Source organism: Cervus canadensis, chromosome 19 (assembly GCF_019320065.1).
Source record: "Cervus canadensis isolate Bull #8, Minnesota chromosome 19, ASM1932006v1, whole genome shotgun sequence".
In the NCBI taxonomy this organism is placed as follows: Eukaryota; Metazoa; Chordata; class Mammalia; order Artiodactyla; family Cervidae; genus Cervus; species Cervus canadensis.
In genome coordinates, this window is record NC_057404.1 from 26,110,996 (window position 1) to 26,127,404 (window position 16,409).

The window sequence follows — 16,409 nt, forward strand, 5'->3', positions numbered from 1 at the left end:
TATATTAAAAGCACTGTACTTTTTAGCAGTATTACCTCAAAAAATAAACAACATTTTTTTAAAATGCATTACCTGGTTTAATCCTCTCAAGGATATTTGTACTATTTCAAGAAAGAGAAAATTGGAGAAGCCTGAAGGTATATTGCAAGCATTAATGAGTTGGTGAGCCATGATTCACTCCAGAGGCTCCTTGATTCCAAAGCTTATGCTCTCTCTCCAATGAAACAGATTTTCATCCCAATACTGTCTCTTCTTTTGGGCAAATACATCCAAAATCAGGATGGGGTATAAAGAGAGAAAATAACCAGCATATATAGTGACATAATTGAGAAAGATATTTCCTATACATAATCTCACCTGAACACCAACAAATAGTAATAGAATCATTATATTAACTCCACACTTGTAGATGAAGAAGCTGAATCAGAAAAAAATCTAAGTAATTTGCCTAAGGATGAGATCAAAATTTAAGACCATATCTATTAATTTAAAGTTTTCTTTAAGCCATGAGTAGGAGGAAAAGACAAGAGGGAAATGGCACTTAACTTATGCATATTTAAGTTAGAAATTCTATGCATTAAAAAAATATCATTACATTCAATTAATTTCTACTGATCAAGAAATTGAGTCTCAGAGATTTTGGTAATTTGCAGAAAATAATAGGATCAAAATTTAAATTCCTATTTCTATCCTATTAGAAAATATAATTTTTTAGATGGAAGAGACATTTTAGTTGAGGCTAGTTGAGGCTAGGCTTCTACTTTCATTTATTTTTATAGTATAAAACAAGGTATAACAGGAAAGTTATTACTTGGAGGCTAGTGGAAAAGCAGAGATGCAGAGAGAACACTATTGTTTGCTGTTCACTGGGAAAGAAGTTTCAAGCTATGCTATTGGAAAATTATTTAACAACCTTTAAAGGAATTTAATTTTTTATAAATATTTATTATGATAATCTTTAACTTGGAAACAACTATTTTCAGTTAACTCCTAAAAATTTCTTGAGTATGGTGGGAGACATGGTCCCCTTTAGCACGGTAACAGTTCATTGTACATGTTGGGCACTTTATTTATGTTTATTGTATAAATTATAAATGAAACCAAAAAATAAAAGAAAATACTGTCTTTTATGAGAGTAGCTATATATTCAAAGGCATGTTCTATTTTCAACTCTCAAAGAACAAATAAAATCCATTTTTTAATCTATTAGTGTATGTATCATCCTTTCCCATAAATCAAATTTATTTATTTCTAGAAGACACTGTCCTCACTTTGTCAATAGTCCCTCCCATGAGTGTGGAGTGAAAAAGTGGTTGCTACAGAATGAAGGTAAGAAAAGTGGGATGGGAAAAGATTGGAAAGACTAAAGATTCTGAAGTTGAGGAGAGTAAAGCAGGAAGAAAAGGAAGGAGGTGGTAAGAAGTGAAAACTTTCTGCTTCATGAAGGTTTTATAGATAGATATATATATATATATATATATATATATATTTGTACATGCTGTGGATATATACCTACATGGACATTTATGTGACAGCATTTATCTAAGAAAGGACAGCTGGAGATAATGCAATTATAAGAGGAAGCCATTTTTATTAAATAATTTAAGAGGATGCTGTGCTGTGTGCTATGTTCAGTCGCTCAGTTGTGTCTGACTCTTGGCAACCCTATGGACTATTATAGCCTGCCAGGCTCCTTTGTCCATGGAATTTTCCAGGCAAAAATACTGGGGTGGGTTGCCATTTCCTCCTCCAGGGGATCTTCCTGACCCAGGGATTGAACCCAGGTCTCCTGTGTCTCCTACATTGGCAGGCAGATTCTTTACCACTGTGCCACCTGGGGAGCCCCAATTTAAAGGGATATTTTGATCATAAATAAAGAATTTACAAGTAGTTATAAGATAGCAAAACTTTATTACAGAATAATTCTAAATTTCAACTATCAGGAAGGCAGAATTTAGATTCTCTCCAACTTCCTTGAAAATTTGCTAACTTAGGGGTTCTTTCCAAAGAATAGCACAGGAAAGGGAGAAAATAATAACTGTACAATGAGGAAACCTTCAAAAACACTACGTTATTCAACTGGTGAAGCTTTACATCATCAGTGATGGCATGCACCCCTGATATAAAGAAAAGAGAGAGGCACTTTGCTTCTGTGATATTCTTTCCCAAGCCTATAGCCCCAGTCTAATCATAACAAAAACATTAGAGAACCCAAATTGAGGGAAATTCTAAGAATATTAACAAGACTGTCAAAGCCATGAAAAACCAGAAAGATTCTCATAGACAAGAAGGACAGTGGAGATAGAACAGCAATGAAAGTTAGGTGGGACAAACTGGCTACTGAGAAGGAGGATTTTAATGGAAAAATTGGTGAAATCAAAATTGAGTCTGGACTTTAGTTAACAGTAATGAACCAATGACAATTTCTTAATTTTGCCAGATGAACCATGGAAATGTAAGGTGTTGACAATGGGGAAAACAAAGCAAAGTATATATGGGAACTCTAATATTATCTTTGCAACTTTACTGTAAGCCTAAAAGTATTATAAAAGTAAACATAGTTTCTGGTCCTACATTTAGATCTTTAATCCATTTTGAGCTTATTTTTGTGTATGGTGTTAGAAAGTGTTCTAGTTTCATTCTTTTACAAGTGGTTGACCAGTTTTCCCAGCACCACTTGTTAAAGAGGTTGTCTTTTTTCCATTGTATATTCTTGCCTGCTTTGTCAAAGATAAGGTGTCCATAGGTTCGTGGATTTATCTCTGGGCTTTCTATTTCCTAGAGGAGAACATAGGCAAAACACTCTCCAACATAAATCACAGCAGGATCCTCTATGACCCACCTTCCAGAATATTAGAAATAAAAGCAAAAATAAACAAATGGGACCTAATGAAACTTAAAAGCTTTTGCACCACAAAGGAAACTATAAGCAAGGTGAAAAGACAGCCCTCAGATTGGGAGAAAATAATAGCAAATGAAGCAACAGACAAAGGATTAATCTCAAAAATATACAAGCAACTCCTGCAGCTCAATTCCAGAAAAATAAATGACCCAATCAAAAAATGGGCCAAAGAACTAAACAGACATTTCTCCAAAGAAGACATACAGATGGCTAACAAACACATGAAGAGATGCTCAACATCACTCATTATCAGAGAAATGCAAATCAAAACCACAATGAGGTACCATTACACGCCAGTCAGGATGGCTGCTATCCAAAAGTCTACAAGCAATAAATGCTGGAGAGGGTGTGGAGAAAAGGGAACCCTCTTACACTGTTGGTGGGAATGCAAACTAGTACAGCCGCTATGGAGAACAGTGTGGAGATTTCTTAAAAAACTGGAAATAGAACTGCCATATGACCCAGCAATCCCACTCCTGGGCATACACACAGAGGAAACCAGATCTGAAAGAGACACGTGCACCCCAATGTTCATCGCAGCACTGTTTAATACAGGACATGGAAGCAACCTAGATGTCCATCAGCAGACGAATGGATAAGAAGCTGTGGTACATATACACCATGGAATATTACTCAGCCATCAAAAAGAATTCATTTGAATCAGTTCTAATGAAATGGATGAAACTGGAGCCTTATACAGAGTGAAGTAAGCCAGAAAGATAAGACCAATACAGTTTACTAACACATATATATGGAATTTAGAAAGATGGTAATATAACCCTATATGCAAAACAGAAAAAGAGACACAGATGTACAGAACAGAATTTTGGACTCGGTGGGAGAAGGCGAGGGTGGGATGTTTCGAGAGAACAACATGTATATTATCTATAGTGAAACAGATCACCAGCCCAGGTGGCATGCATGAGACAAGTGCTCGGGCCTGGTGCACCGGGAAGACCCAGAGGAATCGGGTGGAGAGGGAGGTGGGAGGGGGGATTGGGATGGGTAATACATGTAAATCCATGGCTGATTCATGTCAATGTATGACAAAAACCACTACAATATTGTAAAGTAATTAGCCCCCAACTAATAAAAATAAATGAAAAAAAAATTAAAAAAAAAAAAAATGAGCAGAAAAAAAAGTAAACATAATTTTTAAATAAACAATGGCAGAAAATATCTTAAAACAAAACAGAATGGCAGAGTGTGGATGTGCTGTGCACAGGAGTGGATAAGATACAAAGTAAAAGCCTGAAAATATATTACATGCAAGCGTAAGAATTTTCTGTGGACCTGGTTAAATTTCACCCAGGGAACTCTTCTCTAGCCTTGTGCAAACTCTGAAAATCCCCTTCACATACTGGGCTGATTATCTGTGTCAGCGACTATGATTATAATGAATACAGACAAGTTTATAGCAATAAAAGCAAAAGTGAGATGACGGATAAATATGGATTTTGTTTTTGAAATAGGTGACAAAAGGTTCTACCATGTGAGAACTTATTTTCCAGGCCTAGAGTATCACTTGCTAGATACACATATTTGGTGGGGGAAAAAAATCCTAAAATAAAAAACATGTGTGAGTGAAGAGCTATGAAAGGATAATTTATATCTCCAGGGATTTGGAGAAGTAACTAAAATAGTCAAGAAAGGCTGTATTTCATTCACTTAACAAAAGATGAAGTGAAACTCACTGGATTATGCTTAGGGTATGTATTTCTATCTTCCTGGTGCCCCAAACATGGGAGGTATGAATGAATGAATGAATGAATATGGTAGAAAAACTGGAATTGTAGGAAATACCACAACATTCATTCTACCACGGGTAATTCTCATGAATGGTTTTGATATAAAAAAGATAGTACAAGAACTAAGAGGTTTAAATAAAGAAGCATAGGAGTTCAGAAGATTGAGGTTTTAATTCAAGATAAGATACAATCCTGTTATTTGTATTGAGTTTGTCAGGACTTGACAATGTGATACGTTAAGTTTTATTTATTCTCTGGTTTGTGATGTACAGACAAAATGCTTACTTAAAGAAAGAACATCAAAGTTTGAATCTCAATTCCACACAATTTAACTCCTGTGGTTTCAATAAGTTCATCATTTAACATACAGAAGACAAGAATACTTCTCTCTCTCACTGATTTGTTGGGAAAATTAAATTAGACAAAGTTTGTAAAGATATCTGGCAGAGCAGAGTGGCTAGTAAGAGCAGGTGACTATGAATTTCAGTTCAGTTCAGTTGCTCAGTTGTGTTTGACTCTTTGCAGCCTCATGGACGGCAGCACACCAAGCTGCCCTGTCCATCACCAACTCCTCCTGGAACTTGCTCAGACTCATGTCCATCAAGCTGGTGATGCCATCCAATCATCTCATCCTCTGTCATCCCCTTCTCCTCCTGCCTTCAATCTTTCCCAGCATCAGGGTCTTTTCCAATGAGCCAATTTTTCGCTTCAGCTGGCCAAAGTATTGGAGTTTCAGCTTCACCATCAGTCCTTCCAATGAATATTCAGGACTGATTTCCTTTAGGATGGACTAGTTAGATCTCCTTGCCTTCCAAGGGACTCTCAAGAGTTTTCTCCTCTAGATAGAGATAAATAATTAAAAGTTCACTCTTCCTAGTCCAGCATTAATTTGATACAAACACAAGGTAATATTGTCATGTTACCAGTGCTGCAGGGACTACCCTGCTTCCAACAGTGTGATTTTAAAAATGGAAAAGGTAGGAAATTCCCAGATGCTTGTTAAGCACAGTGTTCAGGTGACCAGCCCAGAATAGAAGAAAGTATTTTTCTCTACTGTTAAAGATTCAAATTGGTGGTTACCACAACACTCCTATATTGGTTTCCAAAAGTATAGGTTACAGTCTCTCTTCATAGGCTGGTTGATAACAAACATTGATTTTATACATGTAATGGATGGTTTTCAGTAGCACTTCCCTGAGTTAATATAGTAATATAACTTCCATTTTGGACTTTAAAAGTTCAATCAGAAGCTGAATAATGACTCCTATTTTTCAGATACAAAGGGGACAGCCAGAAGTCTGGAAGGGTCATGGGTAATCGGTAGGAAGTATAATATCTAGACGGTAGATAAACATTTTTGCAGTTCTATTATTAGCCAGTTGGCCTTCAATTTTCTCTCAGATATTCCAGAAATCCTGCAAACGCCTTATTTAATTTTTTTTTTAATTCAGATTACTGTGGCTAAAACTTTGAGGTCCTTGGTTGGAATTTATTTTAAAGATCTCCATCTTAGGCATTTAGTGGTTTTATATCCTAGGTTTTTAGTTAGAAGAATGTCACAAAAGCTTAAAAAACAGCAATATTGGCCTTTAAAAATATTTTTACTTGCATTACATTATTTAATGCTCAAAATAGGAATCTGTGGGTCAACTTCATCATTCCTATTTTCCAAAAGAGATTCTAACTGAGACAGGTTAAGTGACTTGTTCAAAGCAATAAGGTAAGTAAGTCTTTTAACTCTATGTCTACAGATTTTCCACACTGTGCCCTGCTATTGGGACTTCCTAATACCTCAGTGTGAATTAATTTTAATTAGCACTTCCTTCCCAGGGCTTTTGGCTTTTAAAAGAACATAACATGTAAAAGGATTCATTTATTAATGCTGGAATTTAAGACCTTACAGCTTTTGAGTAAGTACATATTTAAAGGAAGCAAAAGGACTTTCTGGGTGTTCCACAGATCACATAAAATAAAGGTAAAAAATACCTACTTGTATTAAGATTTATTTTGATGATATCATTAGACTGTGACCCTGCCTTATTAGTAAGTTTTATATATATATATTCCTAAATAATTTAAGATTCTTTTCTGGCTCCAGAAAACTTACTTTACTAAATAAGTACCACAAAATGTTATAAACCAGTGTTTCTCAAGTGGGCCATGTCCAAGCTTGCTCTGCTCAGTGGGAATCTGAGGGATGAGGTATTAAGGCAAGGGATATGACTTTATTTGGAAGGCTGGCTGACCCAGAAGATGGCAGACTAATGTCTCAAAATAACCATCTTGTTTGGGTCTGGATACCAGTTTCTTTTATGGATCAGAAATGGAGGGAGGTAAGGAAACAAAGTGAAAAGTCTATTCAATCTTAAAAATATCTCCTAGAATGGCAAACCTCAGGCAGGGGATGTGTTAATGTCTTCTTTCCTCCCATCTACAGGTGGACGGAGTTCAGAACAAAGGCACTTTAGCTTAAAAGTCAGGCAGAAGGGCAGATTCTCTTAGCCAAGCCATTATGTGAGATTATAATAACAAAAGCAGCCAAAGGAACAGATCTAGCATGGAAGAGTCGTAACCGACTCCTTGTTATGTAACCAGGGAAGATTTAACAATACCTAGAGACATTTTTGGTTGCCACACTGAAGAATGCTACTGGCATCTTGTGGGTAGAGATTGGGGATGCTGAAAAATGTTCTACAATAAACAGGACAGATACCCATAACAAAGAATTATCCAGTCTCATATGTCAGTAATGCCCAGGCTGAGAAATCCTGGTATAGCCAGAAGAGCAGAATAGCAAAAAGGACCAAAGATTCAGTATTATTTGGGTTGCTTAGATGCAAGGAGAATTGTAAAGGTGAAGGTATATAGGTGTTTGAGAAAAATACAAAACCATCCCAGGCCTGTAAGATCCCATGACCAAAAGAGTTGACAATAAAAGTCATGTGTGGCCTGAAACCCTGGGAATTTAAAACTTGTTAAATTACTTTGTATGTTATCAAAGAGCTTAGAGTTAATGGTGAAGGTAGCATTTTACAATTAACACTTCACTTTATTAATTCGTTTGGTCCTCATCACAACACTATAAACCTTATAATCTTCATTTTACAGATGAGAAAACAAAAGCATAGAAAAGTTTTAAAACTTGCCAAAGATGACACGGCTTATATTGATTTTAGTATAGCTTATGGCTTCCTTGGTGACTCAGATGGTAAAGAATCTGCCTGAAATGTGGGAGACTTAGGATTGATCCCTGGGTTGGGAAGATCCCCTGGAGAAGGGAATGACAACCCACTCCAGTATTCTTGCCTGGAGAATTCCAAGGACAGAGGAGCCTGGCAGGCTACAGTCCATGGGGTCGCAAAGATTCGGACACGATTGAGCGACTAACACTTTCACTTTCATAGCTTATGGTTAAATTTATAATTCAAAACTTGTGACTTGAAGTTCACATAATATAAAAAGAAATGTCCTGTGGTTTACAATACACATACTCACACAAATAAGACAAAATAGAAAAGGGAGAATCAAATCATGTTTAAATGTTATACATAAAAAGCCTTCAGCAAGCTGAAGGGAATAAATAGTATGAAAACTCCTTGGTCCTTATGAAATCCATAGCAGAGTAAGAGATTTGACCCTGTGCTCCTCCTAAGCTAAAATAAGGAGGAAAACATCATTAAGTCCATAGATATCATGGTCTGATAAAAGGAAATCAACTGATGTTATTCAAGAGGTGAGAAATATTCCCTGGAACTCTTTTCTAAAAGGAATGCAACCTAAGGCAGGCTGTCTTTCAAGGTAAGATGAAGGACTGTTACACAGGCACTCAGGCTGCATGTTTTGAAGCAGACTTAGGTTATTTGTTCTCTCAATAATTAAACATTTAGTCACTTGAGGATGCTGGGAGAGTTTCCTAACTTCTATTCATTTTGACCTTAAAAACGGGGTGATGATGTATAGGATTTAATCAATATGTGAACAACCAGACATTTCCTTAACAGTCTTCATCTCACTCTGTTAGTTTAACTCAGCTGGAAAACCTGAAGCAATGATTAAGTCTGTTGCTAAGGATTAAGCCACTGAATTATGGATGGAAAGAATGTCACCTCCTCCTCCATAAAGGGCCATTTCTCACAGCTGGACAACCAAAGGCCCAATTCTTCTCCTGCTCCAAATCAAGGAAAACATTTTAATTATGACTTCAACAACTGTTCTAGACAAATCCAGAAATAGATTGCCCTGGGAACTATTTTCTCTAAAAGGAATTGCAAGTGTCTACCATAAATATATGTTAGATGCATGTTCTTGCTTATGTCTGAGGTCAAGCAGCATGCAATTATTTTACTGGCAATAGTTTTCAGTAGTGAATTTTACATTTATCCAGCCAGCATGCATTGAACACCTAAGTTGAGTTGGCATCTTCTGTAGTTAGTTTTGATATTTTTTTAAAATATCACAGGGACTCATTACTGGTCAATTACTTAGATCAAGAGTAGAATACTAAAAAAGTTATGTAACATGTATTATATAAACATAGCATAGTATGTAGCTTCATTCTAGTCATTTATCAAGCACCTACTAGGCCCTGAAATTTACACTGAAATCAAATAGGAGACAGAAACACACTATTTCTCCAAAATGCTCTTATTGACATTGACTGAATCTTTTCTCCCCACACCTGTGAGTTTGCTCTCCAGTTGGCAAATTAATTTTTCAGCTGCTTTTCTATAGGGTAACAGGTCTCAAATATCTTCACTCAGTATGAAGTTATTCTGAGCCACAGGGTGGACTTGCAACACCGTAAGGTAAACCTTAACCCTAAAGCCACTGGACACCAGAGCAATTCCTATCCCTTCAGATATTTTATTTACTAACCGCAGAAGCAGGAATCAAAGTGTAAAGTCTGACAGGTGTGCCCTGTTCTCTCTCAGAAGTCAAACCCTCAGCATGCTATGCTTCCAAATATCTGCTGTTTTTTTGTTTTGTTTTTTTTTATCAGCAGGGCTATAAGCATACCCCCACCACACACACACATACATGCACATACACATGCACACACATGAACACACTCAAAGACACACAAAACAGGCTTCCTTTCTTTTCTCTTCTTTCCCCTATACAAATTTGTTCACAAAGAAAATGTTAATAGAAGTAAGCCCAAGACAAGCATTCTTCTGACATCTTCTGCAAACCAAATGTGCCCTTTTAACTGAGGGGCTGGGAGAGAAGCAACTGGTCCCATCTGGGCTGCAGCTTAGGAGATCCAAGCATGAAAAAGAGCTTGGAAGGTGACCTGGAAGAGGTCACCATTTCCACACTTGAAAGGAGTGTCCAGGCAAGTTTGAATCAATTTGACACATTTCAAACTCCTGGAAAGCCAGGTGCTTCAGAGCCAACTTTTGAAATCCAAAGGTCCTTGAGGTGAGCCAGGGGAAGGAAGGTGTCGATTTCCCTGACTCATAATTTAGTGTTGCTACTTGTGGAGACAATGCAATTAAAAGTCAAAAGGATGGATTTCCATGGCAGTCCAGTGGTTAATACTCCATGCTTCCAATGCAAGGGGGACAGGAGTTCAGTCTCTGGTCGGCGAACTAAGATCCCATGTGTCATATGGCATGGCCAAAAATTTTTTTAAAATGTCAAGGGATGCTCCTTTGTTTTTAGTGGAAGGGAAGAAAGTTACAAAAGAGTGTCTTGTTTATCTTTTTACCTTTTGCAATGAGGCTGCCCTTTCCTGCCTTTAGAGACATTATCTCCTGATCTCCCTCATGGAAATTAGACAGACAGTCTAGGGCTCAGCAGGCAAAGTAACACTGATTTATATTTGACAAGTTTTGACAGATAAATAATTCTTGGCTGGTGTCCTAAGTTAAATATCATCAGCTCCTCCTTGTGACTGCCAGGACAGCTGCAGAATATCTGACCCTGGCAACTAAGGTCCAGCGCATGGGAAAGTGGCAATATAACCACCAACAGATCCCTGGGGTGGTTTGTTTTCAGAGAAACTCCTCAGGACAACTTTAACCCTTCAAAGAATGTAGCTGGAATTTGTGACTCAGTATATTTCTAGGGGACAGGCTGGTCTTCACACTATTTTTAAATATTTTTCCATCAACATGGAACCGAGCCTTTGTACATTTTAAGACTCCTTATGAGGAATTTCATCAAGGAATGGACAGGCTACAATACCTGCTTTCTTTCAGTGAATATGGTCAGGAGTTGAAATCATTCTTTGTTTTAATACAAAATATATTATGTATGCCACGAGAACTGGAATCTCTGGTTTTGAGTACCTTAGAAAAGTCATGAAGCATAAAGAGAAGAGATATGCTGCTTTGGAAGCTGGACCAGAGAGATCATTGTGGGGAAAAAAAAAACAGAGAGAGAGAAATAGAGCATAAAGTATGGAGTATATTTACAGTTGTCAGTGACTGTAGAAAAATACTAAGTTGATTATAGGACAATGAGAATAACATTAATGTGGATATGAATTTTCAAAATTGATCATTTTGTCATTGAATGAATATTACTTTAACCTTGGAATTAAGATAGATGATCACAGTAATAGTAATAGTAATAGTTTCCAGTTACAGAGTAATAACCATGTGCTAGGAATTGTACCTGCAAGAAAAGTATCTGCATCTCTTCTTTAAAGATTAAATTGAGGCTCAGTTGAAATAATTTGCTCAAAACTGTATACAGTCTTTAAGCACAGGACTGTCTGAGTAAAAACTAGACATACTTTTAGTTAGGTCAATGTTGTTCAACCACTCTTTTTAACCAGTGTCCTTCACTTGGTGGCAAAGATTTTCCTTTCTGTAGTCTTTTTTTTTTTTTTTCTTTTTTTTTCCTTTCTGTAGTCTTATATAAGGAAAAAAACAGTCATATGAATGTGCTTTTCAGTGTATCCCTTTTCTAGAAGTGCTAACATGACTCCAAAGAGACTTCACTCCCGAGGCTCCAGTCCCCCTTCCTAACCATATGCTATGTCACTTTCTCTGCTTTTTCAGATGTGACTGAGAATAACCTGTATAATCAGTGAATTTACTTTTACATTGTACTTAGTCGTGTGTGTTTGTTTGGGGGCTGCCAGTTTGCATCATCATAAAGTTTAAGAACACTTCACATTCTAAAACCCAATGGCTGTGTCTTGCAAATCTAATCAAATGTAAGTACAGCAGAAGGTGGATTCAAGAGGCATCCATGCTTATCCTGGATTTGAATGAAAAGGAAAGAGAGGGAGCATATGACAGTACTGGGTTTGAGTCTCAATCCATCAGGCACCACTTGTGAAAAGAACATGACTCAGGGGTCTGACTGCCTGGATTCAAATCTTGTCTCATCCATTCAATAACTCAGGCTTTCCATATGTTACTTTACCTCTCTGATCCTCAGTTTTGTAGTATATAAATCAGGGATAATAATAACACCTGTCTATTGGAGAAGGAAATGGCAACCCATTCCAGTGTTCTTGCCCAGAGAATCCCAGGGACGGGGTAGCCTGGTGGACTGCCATCTATGGGGTCGCACAGAGTCAGACACGACTGAAGCGACTTAGCAGCAGCAGCAGCAGCAATGACAATGAAATGAGATAATCAGTGGTAATTGCTTAGAGCAATCTTGGCACTGGTAAATGCCCAATAAGTGCTAACCATTACTGTTCACATTATTATTGTTATTTTTATTATTGTGACTACTACTACTATTGTGGTAAATACGATTTTTAATATTTATTATCAGCCTCAAGGCCTTCATGAAAAAAAAGTATCCAAGGAGCTATTTTTCAAATAATTATATTAATTTTATGAAAATACAGCTTTATAGAAAAGTGGAAAAATTCACTCACATAATGGGACTAACTGGTAAACTTGATAGTCTGTAATCAGCTCCAAAGATTGTCCATTTCCCCTGGATGGCCACCTACCTCCATCTCTCCCTTGACATAAGTCACTGGGTGAATCAGAGAGCATTTGGGAAGTTAAGCACATCCTCCTTCAGAATTTAGCCCACTTATTTGTAAAATCCAACTCCATTAAAGTTCAGTTTTCTCATCTATAAAATGGGACTAATAACCACCTTGAATGAGAGTTGTAATGATTAAATACATAATAGCACAAAGCAATAATTATCAATCTCTTATTTTTTTATCAATTATTGATCTCTTATTTTTTGACACACATTGGACTAAGCACTTTCAATGTATTAACAATTTAATCTCCATAATTCTAGTTGGCACATGCTATTTTAATAAATAATTTTGTAACTGCTAAATAAATGGCAACCTTAGTTACTTAAACAAATGGCTTCATTGCGCCTGACATTTGTTTTAGAGACAAAGCTTCTCAAAGACTCCTTTTCTAGGAGTGATTTTAGATCACCACATTATCTGCCCAGGTTCCCCACTGCCTGTCTTGCCTGAAGGGCTCCAAGCTGAGTGTGGGAGAATTTCCCAGGGAGAAAAACCATTTAGTTTTACCTGGGTGACAGCAATTATGCAGAATGACAAAAGGAGCAGTTAAGTTACAAGTTAAGGATGATAATTCACTCTCCCCAGGGACTGTCACTCAGAAAGCCTTGAGAAAAAATAACAGCAAAACAATGGCAGGCTCTATTGTTAATAGTCATGTCCCCATAATGCCTTGGCATTCTGAAACAATAAGACCAAAAATGCAGTCTGCTGTCCCTCGAAAGTTCTCCAAGCACATATGCTATAGCTCAAGCTGTCACTCCTTGGAGACTCACCATGGAACTGTTGTCAGGTCGTCCTTGTTAGCCATGGTGGTTCCATTTGTAATGAATGGCTCCATAGGACCCTCTAAATAACTAACTTGCAATCAGGTCCTCCAGATAAATTAACTTGCATCAGAACTTTCTTGCAGTACATGAACCAAGGAGCAGAAGAAAGCTGGATAGTAAAGTACAGATTTCCTCAATACAGATAGGAAGGTGGGGATATTTGCCAAGATAAGTAGTGATATTATAACTTTTGCATATTATGCACAAAGTGCTACTCTGATTTAAAAAAAAACAGATAAGCAGAAACAAAGTGTGAATATCTGTATCTTCAGGAGTTAAAACATTTTACTGACTCTAATGCCTCAGTACTGATTTGAGTATCTTTAGTTTACTTGCTATTTACTGTAGTCTTAAAGACAGCATTGTACTAGTTCAGAGTAAGTTGATGTCAGGTGGCATATTTATTGCTTGAAATATATGACAATAAATAAGCCAGAGTAAGGGAGACTTAACAGTTTTTGAAGGCTTATTATGGCCTAATATGTTAAACTCTAAACCATCACAGACTATATAGAATAAAGATAAATTAAATCTCGGAGCCAAATTGACTGGGTTCAAATCCCTTTCTCCCAGATCTTGCTGCAAGACGTTTGGACAAAGAAATCCCTTAAACTCTGTATGCCTCAGTTTTTGGAAATAAAATCGGTATAACATTCACCCTAAGCCATGTAATTGCTGTTAAATGAGTTAGTCCATGTCATAATGAAGCTTCCCTGATGGCTCAGTGTTCAAGAATCCTCCTGCCAATGCAGGAGACATGGGTTCAACCCCTGGATCTGAAAGATCCCCTGGAGGAGGAAATGGCAACCCACTCCAGTATTCTTGCCTAGGAAATCCCATGGACAAAGGAGCCTGGCGGGTTACAGTCCATGGGATTGCAAAAGAGTTGGACACGACTTAGTAACTAAATAACAATAACATGTCACATTGTCATATACTTCAAACAGTGTCCAGCATATGATAACCACTGGATAAGCATTAGCTCTTACTATGACTTATTTAAAACATTCAACAGCTAATTTAATCATTTAGTCATTTTAATTCCTATATTGTTAATCATGAAATGAGTGCTCAGGGAAATTCCATAATGACACAAGGTCATATGGAGGACCTGGGACTGAAATCACAGCTAGTTGCATCCAAATACTGCGTTTCTCAACTATTTGATTCCATTTCTCTAAGAATAGGAGCTTCAGGGGAGAGTCAGAACTGAGGTCACATCCCTCATTCTGTGGCTTACCAGCTACATGACCTGGGGAAAATTTTCATCAGAATACTGTTAAACTTAGTTTCCTCTTATGTAAAATGAGAATAATCATAACAATGAAATTACAAAGGACAAGCAAGCATTTGAAGAGATTTTTAATTAACTTTTGCCATCCACAATGAAAGATGCTCTATTTGCAGGTCACCTGGAAATACTGACATAACTCTTGTCTTGTTTTTGGAGGGAATCATTAGTGAAGTTATTGGAGGAAATTTGCACAAGATTTTATTTTTCCAAATAGTTTCTTCCCAAAGGAATACTAGTATTTAGTAAAAGGACTTGTGAAACTTACATAGTAAGATTTAAATTTAAAATCATATGAAAATCTGCATGACCCCAAATCGTTTACTATTGTTAAGGAGCAAGACCCTGTGGGGGCTTCACAGGACAAGACTTCCCCCATATCCTCTGGTTTAGCTACTCTCTTAAGTATCTATTGAATAGATAACAGTGTTTGATGCACACTTCCTGAATTGTTTTACAGATGTGAAAACTTATCAAATGGAATATGTTAAATACTTAATGACCATAAGCACATAGCCCAGGCCTCCTGGAGCCTAAGGACTGGTAAGGACTCTCTGTGACACCATTCTGTTCCCTCACCATCAGCTCAATCAGAGAAATGTACAGATACTAATTACATACCCTGCCACTCCCATCTCTCATCTGGTTTTTTTTTTTCATTTATTTTTATTAGTTGGAGGCTAATTACTTCACAACATTTCAGTGGGTTTTGTCATACATTGACATGAATCAGCCATCGAGTTACATGTATTCCCCATTCTGATCCCCCCTCCCACCTCCCTCTCCACCCGATTCCTCTGGGTCTTCCCAGTGCACCAGGCCCGAGCAGTTGTCTCATACATCCCACCTGGGCTGGTGATCTGTTTCACTATAGATAATATATTTTTAAAAAGGTTTTGCTGAAACCATTAGGGGAACTTGAGGCTTTTTAGGGAATGAGCTACCCATTTCCTTGAATGGTCCTGAGATAAACCTTTCTCTGTTCCAAACTCTGACACTTCAGTTTGTTTGGCCCCGTTGTGTGTCTGGCACAGGAATTTGCATGAACACTATCACTTTCTACATGTTGAATTCAAAGTTTCAGAAGTTAAAAAGATGGGGGAATTTTCAAGTGGGTCCCAACTATAAGGAAACCAGGCATCTCTACACTTGAAAGGCAGTGTTCTGAACTATATATTTAAAATAAACACTTATTGAGTGAAACACTGGGAATTAGTGTACTAGCTAAGGAAGCAGGTTTGTTGTTAATTTCCCAGTATCCAACTGTTTGCAAACCTGTGCACTGTAGCCCACTAGGCTCCTCTGTCCATGGGATTTCCCAGGCAAGGATACTAGAGTGGGCTGCCATTTCCTTCTCCATGGGATTTTCCTCACCCAGGGATAGAACTCAAATTTCTTGCACTGTAGGCAGATTCTTTATTGCTCAGCCAATGGAGAAGACCCTCATAGACATGCAGAGACTCAAAATGATGCCCAGCCTTCTCATACCATAAACAAGCATTCTTCCCATGTTTTTAATGCCTCATTTATGCTTTTTCTTGGTGATTTTGCGGTCCAAAAAATGGCCTCTATCGCTTCTCGGCCTTTTGACTAAGATCAAGTGTAAAAAATGGCCTCTAACCTGGTGCTTATATGCCACCTAGTGTTCCTAAGCACAAAGAATGTGCCTTAA